We start from the raw sequence: 12,500 nt of genomic DNA, 5'->3' as shown, positions 1-12,500 counted from the left end.
TCACTGCCACGTGTCTCCGAGCGCCGCTCCCTGCCAGGTGATCGTTCGTCGCTTCATTAGTATTGATTAGAAGATATTGACAGCTCGCATCTGAGTAGTGGGTAATTAATACATACTGGCACCTTTCCAGCCAGGTACATTAGTCACCAGGTGAACATCTATGGTGAAATGTTATTTCATGTTACTTTTTATCGAAGTTTTTCGTAAAAGTCAAATGTAAAATAGCATGTTTACCTTTATTTCTAAGCCAAAGTGTCACCTGTCAGTTCTCGGAGTATTATGCAAATGATTGTCACTGGCATGATACAACAGACTTACTCTCCGTAACGCTAAGGTTACAGAATTGGTTTTATTTTCTGGTATCAGCTTTCATCGTCACTACTGTTATCAGAGTAAGAGATACAACAATATTTTTCTTCTTCCTTTCAGTGAATACCATTGTCATTCCTGCATTGCAAAATCAAGTCTCTGAAACTGATCATAGAATTCAGTGATGGATGATTGTGGGTTTCTCTACGCCTCTCCTGCTGACTCCAGTAAGTGTTCCAGTGACAATCTTTCTAATGATATTTTCTTTACCGTTTCTGGCCTTTACCCTCTGAAGGTACAGTGATACTGATATCCTTTTTATTAAGAGCTTTTTCAATACAGTCACTGCGTCATCAAACTTTCGCCTGTCAGCATGTACTAACTGTCCAGCTGGCTTAAAGCACACTTCACCTCTCGTAAATAAAGGCAGCAGATCTTATTCTTAGAACAGTAATCTTATAATTTAAGTATCTGGGTAATCTAAGATCTTCAATTCTCTTCTGAATTAAAAAAAAAAAGAAAGAAAAAGCTCTCAATATTTAACAGCTTTATTTAGTCTAATTTACCTTAACCGAATCTTTATTTTCTTCTTAGTGCTCTTCATTTGTTGTTGTTGTTGTTGTTGTTGTTGTAGTTGTTATTGTTTTGATAATTTCACATATACAAGAGTTAACACGCATATTTAAACACCCGTTTCACTAAATAACTCTGCAACAGTCTGCTTTTTTCTAGCTTTTTCTTTTTTCCCTAAATTTTCTTTCAAAGTGAGCTTGAAGAGAAGAGGCTGAAGACACCTCTGGAGCTAAATTGCGCTGGCTCAGCTGGGCGCGGAGCTCTTCTCTCTGGCGGCTCGGCGGCACCGGCAGGTTACCTTGTCGTCGTCGTCTACGTCGTCATCGTTGTTGTTGTTGTTGTTGTTGTTGTTGATGATGTTGATGTTGTTGATGTTGTTATTGTTGATGTTGTTGTTGTTGTTGCTATAATAGTAGTAGTTGTTGTTGCTTTTTTTCTCCATATTACTACTACTACTACTACTACTACTACTACTACTACTACTACTACTACTACTACTACTGTTTGTTTCGCCTGCATTGGTTACATTTTTTCTTTCAAACACACACACACACACACACACACACACACACACACACACACACACACACACGTATTCTTTCATTCACTTGTCCTGCATCACTGTGAGAGAGAGAGAGAGAGAGAGAGAGAGAGAGAGAGAGAGAGAGAGAGAGAGAGAGAGAGAGAGAGAGAGAGAGAGAGAGAGAGAATGTGTGTGTGTGTCCGCGCGCACGCGAGGTACATACGAAAGCAGGTAATGAGATAAGCTTAATTTAGGTGGAGGAAGAGGAGGAGGCGAAAGATGAAGAGGAGAAGAAGGAGGAAGAAGGAAGAGGCGATGACTAGGAAGAGCAGAGGAAGAAGTGAAAGAAGAGGAAACGTGAGTTGGGATTTAAATTGGCGGAGGACGAGGCGAGGAGAAAAAGATGGAGGAAAAAATCAGCCACCTCCTCCAAAAATAAGTAAAGTCTGGTGAGCGGCGGGAATTATTGAGAAAAGGCGACGAAAAAATAAAGGAAAGGAAACACTACAAAAGCTGACAGAAAAAAAAAAGTGAAAATCAATGAAATGAGAACACGAAGCTGAAAACAACAGATGAGAGAGAGAGAGAGAGAGAGAGAAAAAAAAAAAACTTCAATAACAAATAAATAAAGGAAGGAGACTCTTAACGCAAATGAAAATAAAGTAGACAAGGAAAGTAAATACGTGGCAAGGAGGAATGAGATGACAAAGAATAACTGGAGAGAAAAAAAAAAGAATGATCACTAGACACGAGGGAGACATGAATGGAGGAAAGGGTAATTTTGGGAAAGGAAAATTAGGGCGCAAAACGAGGACAAAGACGAGGAGGAAGATGGAAAAGAGGAGTAAGAAGAGGAGAAGGAGGAAGAACAGAATGAGGAGGAGGAGGAGGAGGAGAAGGAAGAAGAAGACGAAAAGGAGGAGAGGTACAAAAGGAGGAGGCAAGTAAGGAAGAAGAGGAGGAACGTTAAACCGAAGAGATTTTGAAGAAATAAGTAAAAAGAGAAGAAAAAAAAAAAGAGAGGGAGATGATCTGAATGAGGGAGGGGAGTAGAAGGAGAAAGAACGGAATGAGGAGAGAACCTGAAGGAAGAGCGAGGAGGAGAAACATCAGAGAGAGGAGGGAACTTGAGAAAGGAAGGAAAGGAGGAGGAAGAGGAGGCGGAGGAGGATAAAACTGGAAAAAAAAAAACTGTGTAAAGGAGAGAAGGAAGCGGTGATGGTAGTGGCGGTTGTGTGAAGAAAGTGTGTCGTGCAGCAGTGGAAGCAACAGTGATGTATGAATCTCTTTCTTCCTCAAACACCCGCGTCGATGGAGCAGCCAACCTCACCGCCACGGAACGGGGTCATGTTTGCCTCACTCCAACCGCGACATGTGCTCATTATTGAAGTAATTTGTCGAAGTTAGTGTTGGACTAAATGCTATTATTGTTCATGGTGGTGTGGCGATAGTGTTGTATTATCAGCTTCTTTGTTACGGTAATCTTTGTTTCTTGAAATTTATGTAGATGAACAGTTTTAGTGAAAGATTTGACTTCTCTGGCTTTTCTCAAGACTGATGAAATGCTTCAGTGTAGGTATAGAGTATAATTCCGAAGAAAAAAAAAAGAAAAGACTGACAATAAAAAATAATGAATGTTTTAAAAGCTATTTGTGCAAGTAATTTGAATTTTGTTGAGTAGAAATGTATAAGGATATTGAAACTATCAGCATACTTTCATTACCAGTAAAAGGATTAAATGTTTTGTGCGAAAACTCGCTTTGTCCTCTGCCATTAGGAATTTGGACATTTTGACATCATTGCATTAAAAAAAATCTCTGGCAGTTATAGACACTTGACGAGGACAAATATTGCAATAGGTTCACAGAAAACTTCTAATGTTGCCTGTGCAGAGTAACGTATTTCTCTTTAATGAAAGGATATTTGTCAAAACTCTCAGCTCAGTATCAAGTGATAATTGATTTGCCTTTAGTCTGAACACATCACATTTGTTTGATAAATTCAGTTCCATTCAGTGATATGTATATCGCACTAGATACCGTGTTGTCACATCAAGCCACAGCTGAATACAAATGCTATAAAAGTGTAATAAAAATGTCATGTCAAAGCCATCTCACATTGAAATACGTGATTTCGTTAATGATCGAAATAAGCATAGCAGTAACTACTTATTTAGTGCCATGGAGTCCCGACACATCAAACTTCAATGCTCTGTCTTCTCACACACTTTTGTGAACTCTTGTTGGATCACAGAGTCTTGACTGCTCCACTTTACATTCCACCAGTATCAGCGTGTGTATGTTTCCCCTCCGCCGTATCCATTGATTTCCTCTAACGATATATGTATTGTTTTTCCTACCCAGACCTCCACCCTAGCCATTATAATTCTCAGCCACGCCCCCAATAACCAGCGAGGCCTCCAGCACCACAAATACTCACACCTCCCACTCCCAGCCCGAGGGAAAGAAACGATAGCAGTTGTTGAGATCCAAATAAACAGTGTTCTGAATACAAAATATCCTTCAACTGCAGATACAATTTATTTTCTTTATTCTGTATTGTTCTAAGTATTGGACAAGGTATATTTCTGTTTTCTTTTTATCAAAGACAATAGTTTCTAAGATCTGTTTAAGAAATGAATCCTATTTGTAGGTAATAATTTTAGTTTGACTATTTTATTTCTTAATAGTCATAATATCGTAGAAAACAACATTTATTTGGTCTTTTACTTTTTATCATTAGCAGTATCATCTATTTAATTATCTACGTATTTATTGGTTTGTTTATTTGCCTCCTTGTTTGTTTGTTTGTCTTTCTTTTTTTCTCTGTCTATCTATTTATTTACTTATTCATTTGTCTCTGTTTTTCATTTACAGATTGCTTTATTCTATTTATTTATTTATACTTATTTATATAGTCATCATCTTCCGAGCACTCGTCCACAGATCCATACGTCCACAGATCCACACGTCCACACGTCCACACATCCACACGTCCACACATCCACACTTCCACACATCCACACGTCCACGCATCCACACGTCCACACAGCCACACGTCCACACATCCACACGTCCACAGATCCACACGTCCACACGTCCACACATCCACACGTCCACACGTCCACAGATCCACAGATCCACACGTCCACACATCCACACATCCACACATCCACATATCCACACGTCCACACGTCCACAGATCCACACATCCACACGTTCACACATCCACACGTCCACAGATTCACACATCCACACGTCCACACGTCCACACATCCACATGTCCACAGATCCACACATCCACACGTCCACACATTCAAACATCCACACGTCCACACATCCACACATCCACAGATCTACACGTCTACAGATCCACACGTCCACAGATCCACACATCCACATGACCACTATTCGATTTCCCGACGCGATGGAGGGGAGAACGTGTAAAGGAAACCAATAGTCATATACAAGTTGAAGTATTTTGTGGGGAAGATATGGCATTAAAACGTCCAGTCCTTGTCTACGTGACCTCGTCAACACATGCATTCTAATCCGTCTTACCTCGAAAACTACATAAGAAGTTTTTACACACTTTCGATGTTAGTGTGAGAATAGATCAGGATAAAGACAGGGTGATGACGGGCAGAGATAAGATAGTGAAGATGGATAGGGATAAAGATTGTGTGAAGGAAGGTAAAAAATTCGAGGATTAAAAGAAAGAAAAGCTACATCACTAGAGAATCAAAATTTCACCAAACTACGTAGAAAGACAAAAAAAAAAAAAAAAAAGGAAGTAGACAGTGCACTAGAAAATCATTACAACACCACAGCAATAATAAAAAAAGAAAGGCCACTGAAATACAAATCTATTACACCATATTAAAAAAAATATAGAAACCATTATACTAAACGATCATCACCATTATCATACAAAGCGTTACTTTACTCCCAGCGAACTACTTGAAGGAAGGTTGATGGGGTGTTGCATCGACTAAAGGTCAGCTGTTTGCCTCTGAAAGGGCTCTGATCCAGGCCAGATTGGGTGTGAGGCTTGGGAGGGAGAAGCATTAATCACTATCATCACAGGCCGGGGAGGGAGGGTCAGCAAGGGGAGAGGGAAGAGAAGGATAGAATAGCATAGTAGTGAGTAGGGGAGATGTCCTAGAGAAAGCTATGCGCTGGAAGGGAGTAAGGGAGGATAGGGTTGTTGTAGAGGTGAGGGGAGGGATTAAAGGAATGTGTGTGAGAGGAAACGGTGATCAGGTGAGGAGGTGTGCATCTAGTTTACCTTTACGTGATGAGTTTTCTTTTTTATGTTATTAGTTCTCTTTATAGTCATTCTCTCTTCATAGGCAGCCAACGTTTTTCTCCACTAGCATCAGCCACTAGCCACCAGCCACTAGCCATCAGTCACTAGCCACCAGCCACTAGCCATCAACCACTAGCCATCAGTTACTAGCCACTAGCCACTAGCCATGAGCCACTAGCCACCAGCCACTAGCTACCAGTCACTAGCCACCAGCCACTAGCCATCAGTCTTTCCCCTTCCCCAGCCATTAGTAATGACACCTGTACCTCATGGCCTCAGACACCGCTATTATGCACGAGTGATGCGCTAATGCACCTCAGTAGGGCCGTAAATTATGATGAGCTTTTGTTTCCACCATTGATGATCCAGACTAATCAGGTTTGAAAGAAAAAAATGGTATTATTGCATTATGTTTTCTCACTGGCATTACCAAAACGATATTAGATTACAAATGAAAGCGTGTTCCTACAAATAAACCTTTTGCTTGCGTGGTACCATTTACGTAATTGAAATACGAGAGTGTTGCATTTGCCTCTAACCTTTCCAGTGGAAGTATAAATATCCATCCAGTATAAATATCCATCCTGACATTGTTTTGAGAATGCCGTGACATCTTATATAACAAATAACCTGCCAAGCTCCAGAGGAATGCAACTAAGAGACAGAGACAGAGAGAGAGAGAGAGAGAGAGAGAGAGAGAGAGAGAGAGAGAGAGAGAGAGAGAGAGAGAGAGAGAGAGATTGTATTTAAGTGATGTGGAGAGAAACAAAGGGAGACGGAATTAAGATGGCTTGTGAGGGAAGATAAGGATAAACTATAACCTCCAGATCAGTAGCAAGGGAGGTGAATCAAGGAGTACTAATGGAGTACCTCATTAATAGTCGCTCCGGGAATAAACGCTTCTCTTTTATTCCTCTTAATTTACGGTTAATGGACACTTTACACCTTTATCTCTATGGAGGATCGTATAATTTAGCGTCTTCTTAGTACATTGGCCACATATAATTATAATTGTCGCATTTTTAATCAAGGAAAGAGGTGTACACTACATTTCCTTATTACATATTCAAAGTAAGTACATGTTCACCTCATAGTTTGTAATGTTATATTTATCTGTTGTATATTAAACTTTAAACTTATTGCATAAACTAAAACACATCCCATGAAGCGCCACATAAAAACACACACAGCCAACTATATTGCGTGTTTTGTTTTTCATTGTCTTGACAGCACAAACTTGGGGGACGCGAAAGGAGATTTACTGTACGGAGAAACTCTTGACGTATTTCTCTAAGCTACGGGTTGTAAATAAAAGGAAAGTCAATTTAATACCGTGGTAGTACAAGAGTGTGCGAATAGCGTGAGTTGGACAGCAGTAGTCGGATTATTGTTGTACCCAGCGATCCACCACCCCCACCACCTCTACCACCACCATCACCACCACCACCACCACCACCACCACCTCCTCCTCTTCCAACTCCTCGTCCTCTTCCTCCTCCTCCTTTTCCGCTGTATTGGAATCTTATCTTTACTCTCAACTAAAATGAAGGAAGGAAAATATTTTGCTTGTCAGTTTGGACAGAGGACTTGCCCTTCCCTTGTTTTCGTTGACTATTCTTTCATGGACAAGATTTTAAGGATTTCGTCTCTCTCTCTCTCTCTCTCTCTCTCTCTCTCTCTCTCTCTCTCTCTCTCTCTCTCAGTTTAGTTGAAGTGATCGTATATATATTTTGCCATTTTATACATAGAAGTGAATGTGAATAGAAGCTGTATTGTTGGCAGATATGAAAGGGAAAGCAAGGCAACGACTGAGTAATTTTATTCCCCGACTAGTTTTGATATGGCTCCTTGGTAAAATATTCGACCCTTTTTGCTGGTTTCCCTCAGTCATCGATGAACACTTTATAGCAAAATATAGTAAGAAAATACAAGTTATATGTGCTGCTTTTTTGCCAATGTCAAGCCTCTGTGTGTCGTGTTTATATTTACTTCTTTGTTTGAATTCTTTTTTTTTATATGGAGCAGCAAAAATATATGGCGCTGTTTCTGGTACAATAAATCCTCTTTGCGTACTATTTATATTCACTACTGTTTTCTCTTTTTATTAATAACACATGACCCTTTCGTTGCGGCGCTTTATAATCAATAATTCATTCCTCCCTTTTTCGTAATTCACTTGGAATGTTTCCAGCGCGACAGGGAAGGCGGTCACGAGGGTGGGAGTGTGCGCACCTATACAGAGCTGCCAACACGCACGTGGGTCTTCCGGCCAGCACTTAACACCCGGATGTGTTAATTTCGTGACTGTAAAATGTGGTTGTTGATGGCCGAGGCAGCGGGGCTATGAGAGAGAGAGAGAGAGAGAGAGAGAGAGAGAGAGAGAGAGAGAGAGAGAGAGAGAGAGAGAGAGAGAGAGAGAGAGAGAGAGAGAGAGAGAATGTTATGAGAGTGGTTTATATATAACGCCTAGTCGTATGGCTGAATGTGTTCTATATATATTATAACTAGTAGTCTTTTTTGGTCTCGTGCGATTACATTCCACGTCATCTTTAAGAGCTTACTACGAAATACACCCACAAGCCTTCCACCTACACAATTCCGTTCTGCCGTAAGCCCGTGTTCAGAAACGTTTTGCTCTTTCACCACGACTATTTTCCAAGGCCCCAGAGATGCTTAGCCAGATTCTCAAGAGCTATTCTCCTGTTAATGATGTAGAAATCCTGTTAATCTGTCACCAAAATCATGAAAACGTCCTTAAAAATCTGTGAAACTTTAACTAGAGCCTTTTGAAAGTAGTGGAGGTGAGGCGCAAAAGTGTTAAAGCCTATAGGGTCCTAACTCGCCTACCTAACGTTGTTCCGTGAAGCCTTGCCTCGTGTGTGCGTGGGCGTGACGGGGTGTTGTTTGTGTATTCTTCATTAACTATTTTGTTCGTTCTTGCTGTAAAATGTAGCTAGATAAACTCATTTTCCTATCCTCTCCCAGGCTTTCGTGTTCGTGGCCAGTTTTTCTTGTTCAGTGCGCGGTGTGGGAGGAGGAGGGGGAGGCTGATGGCGATGGTTGAAAAGGTTCCAAATTAGGATGAGCCAGAATGTGAAAGAAACACCTTGTTGGAGGCACTAGGCGGTGATGAGAAGAGGGGGAAGGAAAAGACGAAAAGAAAGGAAAAGAGAGAGAGAGAGAGAGAGAGAGAGAGAGAGAGAGAGAGAGAGAGAGAGAGAGAGAGAGAGAGAGAGAGAGAGAGAGAGAGAGAGAGAGAGAGAGAGAGAGAGAGAGAGAGAGAGAATTTTTAGTCCCGTTTTAGTCAAGTATCACAAAGCAACACGTTATGAGAGGGAGCACCGTGCTGTATGTTTCTGCACTGGATATTTTGGACTATGCATCGCCTCCTGACGTTTGTGTTGTGATGCTCAACTTCATGATGGCCTGTCCACAAATTAACGTGTAATTAACGTGGATATCCAGCTCACAATTATGCTGCTCGTTGACTATTGGCATTGCGAGGGATGTACGTAAATACTGCTGCGTATTATTCGTAACTGAGGAAACTTGCGTGGATAAACATATGATTCCATTCGGTACTTTTCACATTATTTCATTCGGTACTTTTCACCTTTTACACCATGAATATTCACAGCAAGGCTCATAACGGGTGGTGAACATGTCAAAGGTGTGTTGTTCTATTGTCTTTGTGTAATGATGACTCTAATAATTCCGCATCCCCTCTTTTACTTCATAAGAGTAGTCAGTGTTCTGCTTCATCTCAACACACTCACTTCCTGCCTCTTTCTGCTCGGAGTATCTGCTCTTGCTAACGTCCTCATCTTACTGAACAAATCGTAACTTAACTCTTTATTTGGGACTGGATTGTTGGATTTGCCAGTCAAGCTTATCGCCACATTAAGAAACCTAGCTTAGGGAGCGTGGTTGGCTTACGGAGAACACACTGACTTGTATGTGTATTTGATGGGTAGAGCTTGTATAATTGGAATTCATCTTTCTCATGAATATGTATGTGTGTTATTTATTCTGAAAGCATGTTTTGGCTAATCAGGCGCGCACACAACTAGCTCATTTCCTACCCCTCACCCCCACCTTTCCATTAGTACGTGTCTTTCCGTGTCAGTATTGATCCATATGCAATCCCTTGATAAATAATTTGGAATCAGTGCAATGGAAACTTAAAAATATACTCAAACTTGTGGCAACCAGTGGAAAAGTGACACTGTTTGGCTAATGCATTTCACCTAAGATTTATGACCCACTTGGGCAAATAGGGGAGATAAAAAAGGGTTTAATGATACAAACTTACATAAATAAATGCAAAAAAAATGGTGAAATGCAACAAAGTACGTTCAGCGGTGTAATTTTTGAACACACACACACACACACACACACACACACACACACACACACACACACACACACACACACACACACACACACACACACACATACACACACACACACACGTTTCACTTTCCTTTCATCATAAATTCCTCCCTTCCCCTCCCACGCTGGAATAAAAAAAAAAAAAAGTTATTGGATCGCAAAGTTGGCGGACAGGCATTTTCTGGGTGTTGGTCTGGCCCCGGTAAAGCCAAAGGACGATGCATTATTATTTTTAGAAAACGACAAATAGACGCGCGCGTGCACCTCACCGTGCGTTTCCTTCCTCACACACACACACACACACACACACACACACACACACACACACACACTGATAGGTGATGTGACTTGAAAACAACCATAGTGAAGATTCAGTATACAGAACATAAATACTACATCTCATACGTGTTGAAATTAGGAGAAAGAACATAGAGAGAGAGAGAGAGAGAGAGAGAGAGAGAGAGAGAGAGAGAGAGAGAGAGAGAGGAGAGAGAGAGGAGAGAGAGAGAGAGAGAGGGGGGGGGGGGGCGGGGGAGGGAGAGAGAATTTATCCGTGTATCGATTTGTAAACGTACTGGCATGTACTTAAAACTACGAGTGAAACTATTGCACTATTTATGAGCAATAGGGAAAGATCGGAAAGCTTTTCTAATAATTCTTCGATAAGTGTGATACGTGTTACTGGGCCTTCAATCACAAGCTGAACATTTCAATTTTCTTCAACTGCAAGGGGAAAGCTTTTCATGGCGAGGTAAGGGCGTGAGCGCGGCAGACCTTGGTGCGATCCATTGTAATATCCACATCCGGTGACACAAAGCTGCTAAATGTTGCCGAAATATTGCTTGCCAATTTCAAAAGATGATCGAAAGAATTTAGTGGCGCTGAAAATGTTGCAAGTAATCTGGCAGGATCTCCCGCTGAATGAGACGCGTACACAATGCTCCAAATTTGCGGCAACAAACACACCCGGCAAATGTTTATGGTTCCCGTATCCGCCAGAGGCTCTAAAGAATGTTTCGCCGCGTTAGTACATTTCCACATTAAATATTTCCTGGCGTAGATTTCATATGGATTTTTTAAAATATTTTTTCATTACCAACACGCTCCGGCTAAGTGTGTGTGTGTGTGTGTGTGTGTTGCTGTGTGTGTGTGTGTGTGTGTGTGTGTGTGTGTGTGTGTGTGTTGTGTTTTCTTCTAGGTGTATGATTCTATTCAACACACACACACACACACACACACACACACACACACACACACACACACACACACACACACACACACACACACACACACACACACACACACACACACACACATAAATGTATTCAATATACGAATGTAGCACCTTTAGTCTATGTGTATTGTTACATGGATACATACAAGGGACATGGCCTGCAATAACTGCGTGTGAGGGACAGTAGCAATGTCGGTGGGATGCTCCTGAGCCCCGAGATCGAGCCCCGGGTGAGGTCTCATGCTCCAGTTATTAAACTAGTAGAGCATGGTAATGATAATGGTGGTAAATGTAATAATAGAGGATAGTGTTCATGGTTTTGTTAATGATGATTGCGGTAATAACAGTAGTAATAATAATAATAGTAATAATAATAATAATAATAATAATAATAATAATAATAATAATAATAATAATAATAATAATAATAACTCATATCTATCTCTATCTATCTATCTGTCTCTGTCTCTATCTCTATCTCTATCTCTATCTCTATCTCTCTCTCTCTCTCTCTCTCTCTCTCTCTCTCTCTATCTATCTATCTATCTATCTATCTATCTATCTATCTATCTATCTATCTATCTATCTATCTATCTATCTATCTATCTATCTATCTATCTATCTATATATATATATATATAATATATATCTATATATATATATATATATATATATATATATATATATATATATATATATATATATATATATATATATATATATATATATATATATATATATATATATATATATATATATGCACCTACATCTAAGTATTATTTTATATACCAAGCATGAATCTTTATCTTACCCCTTAATTAAATGACAGCTTAATTCCGTCGCTGAGGAATACATGTACCAGTTTTGAAAGGTTATATACATTGTTGCTTGTGTCAGCCTTGTTTGCCCAATGGCCGCTCGTCATGCTGCGTGATCTTTGCCAGCCTCTGCTCCCAGGGCCAAACACTGAGGTGACCTTGTATGACCTTGCATCTCACTGAATGGCGATGTAGACTTTGTTTTATAACGGTACACCCGTAAAGTTCTGTGCGAATAAATTCCATGATTTTACTTGTCATGATTATTATCAAAACGTTTTTTTTTTTGTTATTACAGAGGAAGAAAAGTAAACAATGACAGCAACATTTAAAGCGTATTTCA

The 12,500-nt window shown here is 40.3% G+C and overlaps 1 long non-coding RNA gene across 2 annotated transcripts in view; it reads left to right on the top strand.

Moving 5' to 3' along the window:
• The window catches only part of LOC135115065 (uncharacterized), a 229,456-nt gene that overhangs the window by 44,044 nt on the left and 172,912 nt on the right, over positions 1–12,500 (top strand). For both annotated transcript variants that reach the window (XR_010275790.1, XR_010275789.1), the window contains exon 2: positions 430–536. This is a non-coding gene — a long non-coding RNA (uncharacterized LOC135115065). The remainder of the gene's footprint in view (positions 1–429; positions 537–12,500) is intronic.

The sequence above is a fragment of the Scylla paramamosain genome, chromosome 28 (assembly GCF_035594125.1).
Source record: "Scylla paramamosain isolate STU-SP2022 chromosome 28, ASM3559412v1, whole genome shotgun sequence".
Lineage (NCBI taxonomy): Eukaryota > Metazoa > Arthropoda > Malacostraca > Decapoda > Portunidae > Scylla > Scylla paramamosain.
The sequence above is the reverse complement of the archived record's forward strand: the minus strand, read 5'-3'. Positions and strand labels throughout refer to the sequence as shown.